We start from the raw sequence: 4,606 nt of genomic DNA, 5'->3' as shown, positions 1-4,606 counted from the left end.
CGAACCCGGGACCCTTCAGTCTGCAGGCCAATGCTCTATCCACTGAGCCAAACCGGCTAGGTTCTGGTGGCACTTTTAAAAAATAACTTTATTGAAAACATTTATATATCATAACATTTACCTGTTTTATGTGTAATATTAAATTATGCTTAGTCAATTTACAGATATGTGTAATACATTTTAGAATTTCCCCTTCAGCGCCCTAAATTCTCTAGTGCCTATTTTCAGCCACTTTCTGTCTCTACAGCTTTACCTTTTCTGGACTTCGCACATGCATCCTATATTCATCTCAAGGCATAAGTGATCTTTTGCATCTGACTTCCTTCTCTTAGAGGCACGTTTGCAAGGCCGTAGCGTGTATCCGCATTTCATTCATGTTTATTGCTGAATAATCTCATTGTATGGGTACCATTGTCTATCACCCATTGATGGGCATTTTGGTTGTTTCTACGCTTTAGGGTTTATTTTTTTATTTTGGAGAGGGAAGGAGAGGGATAGAGAGAGAGAAACATCAATGATGAGCGAGAATCATTGATCGGCTGCCTCCTGCACGCCCCCTACTGGGGACTAAGCCTGCCACCCGGGCATGTGCCCTGACTGGGAACCAAACCCCAACCTCCTGATTCATAAGTCAACGCTCAACCACTGAGCCACGCCAGCCGGGCTCACTTTCTTAATGGTGTATTTGAAGTGCAAAAGTTTTTAAAAAGCTTTTATTGTTGACACTATTACAGATGTCCCCCATTCCTCCCCCGTTACCCACCTCCACTCAGCCCCCACCCCCGCCTCTGGCCATCACCCCACTGTTGTCTGTGTCCATTGGTTGCACATATATGTTCTTCGGCTACTCTCTTCACCTTTCATCCGGTACCCCCCGTCCAAAAGCTTTCATTTTGATTAACTCCTATTTAACTTTTTTCTTCTTTTATTGTTTGTGCTTTCGGTGTCATCTGTAAGAATTCTTTGCTTAAACCCGTGTCACAACCATTTAGTCCTGTTCCCTTCTAGTGTGAGTCTTCCAACCATCCGTGCATTTCCTCTAAGTTGTCTAAATTGTTGGCAGACAGGCCTGGGCCTGCCCTGTGGACTTTTCTAAAAGTCTCTCAAAGGTTCAAAAAACCACCCCAAACCAGCAGCGTCTGGCCTCAGCCTGCCTGTACCTCCTGCTAAGCAACCCCATGCCCAGCACCTGTCACAGCACAGCCTCTCCCAGCTCAGGCAGCTACCCCACAGAGCACTCTGCAGCTCCTACCAAGTGGCCCCGGGTGGGCACAGGCATCGGCTGACCCCGGCCTGCTCCCAGAGGCCCCAGAACCAACTCTTGGTGCAGGCGACAGCAGGAAGAATCTTAAAGATGGTGTGTGAATAACGCCAGGCAGGAGCGTGTTTATCTGATCGCGTTCAGACACTGCGCTGCAGGGGAATCTGTGAGGGAAGCCGGTTAGGTTAGCGGTCGCCTGGGGCGAGGGCGGGGGGCAGTGGGCAGGAGGGAACTTGTGCATCTGGCTGGGCTGGGGCAGTGGTTACACACGTGTACACATTGTTAAATACTCATCAACCTCCGGACTTAAAATGCAACGTTTTATCGCCTATAAATGATACCTCAGATAAGTGTGTATGTTAACAGTTTTTAAAGGAAACATGGAATAGTATTTTCAAAACTGAAAGGAAATTCTTTCCAGCCCCCACCCCCCATGCTGGAGGGGACGGGGGGGGGAGGGGGGCAGCAGCCGTCCTCCTGCTCATGCCCCTGGGGTCACGTCGGTCTCCAAGGAAAGGGGGGGGGCTCAGTGGAAAGAGGCCTGGGGAGGCTGGGCATCTGGGAGTCGGGGATCCCTTGGGGGGGTGCTGGGAGGAAGAACTTTGGGCCCCTCTGAAGGAGACAGACAAACGTTGGGATTGGACTGGGTCTTAAAGGGGCTCCAGTTTTGCTCCAAACTCGCCCTGCGAGGGGCGGCTCTCCTGGCGGAGCCGGGCCAGTGTCCCCAGCACAGCCAGACAGAGGAGGGCTCGGAGGCAGGAGCAGCTAGCAGCGGTTCTCAACCTGTGGGTCGCGACCCCTTTGAGGGGCGAACGACCCTTTCACAGGGGTCGCCTAAGACCATCCTGCATATCAGATATTTACATGACGATTCATAACAGTAGCAACATTACAGTTATGAAGTAGCAACGAAAATAATTTTATGGTTGGGTCACAACATGAGGAACTGTATTAAAGGGTCGCGGCATTAGGAAGGTTGAGAACCACTGAGTTAGAGTGACCGGGTTTCCACCCTGTTTTCCAGGAAAACCTACGTGCTGCTCGCTTCGACCTCTGGCCTTTCTCCTGGTCACGCTCGTCCTCGTCCTCTTTGGGTAAGAAGCGTGCGAGACCCTCTGGGTCTGCCGGGCTTGGGAGAAGCTGCAGCAGGAGCCGATCGGATCCCAGTGGGGTGCCCTGAGCTGTTCCCCACCCCAATCCTGCCGCCCCGGGATCACAACTGTAGTGACCGGACTGGTGACAGCCGCCTCACGGCCCACCGCCCGGCTTCACACTCCCTCCTACTGAGGCCTCACCTTGTGGGTGAGCTGTGCTCCCCCCACGTCACTAGTGGGGAGTCGGGCGAGGCCAGGACCCCTCCGCTGTGTGGCTGCGAGTGCGGAAGCCGCGCTGTCAGCCGCTCCCAGATGGAGAAGGTCCTGGAACCGGGGAGTGAGGTCACGGCCGCTCTCCTGGGGCAGGGCCCTGCCAGGAACCCGTCTGGGGGCAGCCTCGGACCAGCCGGCCATGCACGGGACCTGCTCCAGCCGCGCAGGGGCTCGCATGGGGGCACTGGCCGCAGGGACTGCCCCTCCTTGGGACCAGTCACCTGAGCTTTGGGGAGACTGGCCCCTGGCCCTGCCCGAGGGCAGCTGCTCTGGGGAGCTCGGGGTCATGACCTGGCTCACCTTCTGCTTTGCCTGGGGAAGGTGGACAGGCCGTCCCAGACCAGCTCCTCAACAAGGGCCTTTGGGGGGCTCTTCCACAGCGCAGGGGTCCTGAGCCCAAGAATCCCGATGCTGGAGACCAGACCAGAAGGAGAAGGGTGAGTGAGTGAGGGTGGGTCACGTGCCCTGACAGCCCGGCACTGCTCCATGCTCTGAGGACCCAGCCCCCCATCGGTGGGTCAGGGCCTCCTGCTTGTCTGGTCCCTCTCCCCACACTCAGAGCAGCTCGGCCAAGTCCCTGACTTTGAAGGGTCACCTGGGCAGGACTGACTCCACACGTCCGGCTTCAGTATTGACCTCCCGCTTCTGGGTGCCCTGACCAGGAATCGAACCCACCCCCCTCTGGTGCCTGGGACAATTCTCCAACCGAGCCACACCGGCCAGGGCAGACACCCTACTTTAACTGCATCCCGGAGTGCACATGGCGGTCATTTTACAATGACCCACGGCCCGCTGGCCCACATTCGGGCCTCCACAGACTTCGGTTGGGACTGGCCCTGCGCACACACGGCCCAGGCTGTGGCCCCTGACGGAGCCGCAGCCGCTGTTGGAGCTGGTCCCGTGACGGCCACGTCAGGGGTGTTCCTGTCGCCCAGACAGAGCCCAGCAGAGCCCCTTGCATGTCTGACGGCCGTTCCTCTGGGCCAGCTCCTTCCTGGGGCACCCACCCACCCAGAGGGCACTTCCCGGCCCTCCCGCCCACCGTGAACCGAGGCGGGACCCTGGGATCCCGCCACTTCGGGTCAGAGGGAGGCAAAGGCCCGAGGCCTTTAGATCCAGGGCCCAGTGCACACGCGGGGAAGCGACACGCAGAGGCCCAGCCTCCCCGAGGTGCCTGCGGAGGAGCCTGGGCTCCGGGTCCGGGGAGAAGGCACAGCCTGGCACTCTCAGCAGCCACCCTGCCCTGCCGGCGACTTCCACGGGACTCCCCGACACTCAGGCCACGCTGTGCTGTTTTTCAGGATGCTTTATCCGCAGCCCACGGTGCTGACGCCCTCGTGAGTACTTTTCTTGAAGCTCACCGTCACTCTCCCCATGTCCTAAAGGGCGGGCCACTGCCGTCGCTCCCGGGCCTGGCTCCGCCGCACTCCGTGCTCTGGCGGCCTGGGCTCTGAGCCTGGAGCCCACAGTCTCTGTCCTTCCCCCTGCGCTCCGCATCCTGTTCTCTGTCCTCTGTTCACCAAGACAGTTGGAGGGTGGGGCCTCCTGCAGGGGGTCCCCTTCGCCGGCAGGTCCCGCTGCCCCGGGTCCTCAGGGTGCAGAGCTGGTCAGGGGGGATCTCCCACGTTTGCATCTGGACTGGCATCAGGCGGGTTGCTTGCCGAGGGCACGTCCTCTGGAAGGATGGTCCGCCTGGGGCGCCGAGGGCATGGGGCCGAGTGGGGCGCCCGGTGCCGCAGGGAGCACAGGCGGAGTGTGTCCCCCTCCTGCCCGCTCACACGTGGCTGTGGGCTCTCGGCGCAGGAGGAAAGACGTCCTCGTCCTGACCCCCTGGCTGGCGCCCATCGTCTGGGAGGGGACCTTCAACATTGACATCCTGAACGAGCAGTTCCGGCTCCAGAACGTCACGGTCGGGCTCACCGTGTTTGCCATCAAGAAGTGAGTGGGTGGCAGGACGGAGGGCAGAGAGCGGAGGTGG

The 4,606-nt window shown here is 58.6% G+C and overlaps 1 long non-coding RNA gene across 1 annotated transcript; it reads left to right on the top strand.

The window, feature by feature from the left end:
• The first annotated feature begins 781 nt into the window (after positions 1-781).
• On the top strand, positions 782-4,568 carry LOC102239411. Its single transcript, XR_313979.2, has 5 exons — positions 782-1,357; positions 2,286-2,355; positions 3,009-3,065; positions 3,930-3,965; positions 4,432-4,568. It is a non-coding gene; the product is annotated as an uncharacterized LOC102239411 (long non-coding RNA).
• Positions 4,569-4,606: the final 38 nt, after the last annotated feature.

The sequence above is a fragment of the Myotis brandtii genome, unplaced genomic scaffold (genome assembly GCF_000412655.1).
Source record: "Myotis brandtii unplaced genomic scaffold, ASM41265v1 scaffold3986, whole genome shotgun sequence".
Lineage (NCBI taxonomy): Eukaryota > Metazoa > Chordata > Mammalia > Chiroptera > Vespertilionidae > Myotis > Myotis brandtii.
This window is presented reverse-complemented; position numbering and strand designations above follow the sequence as displayed.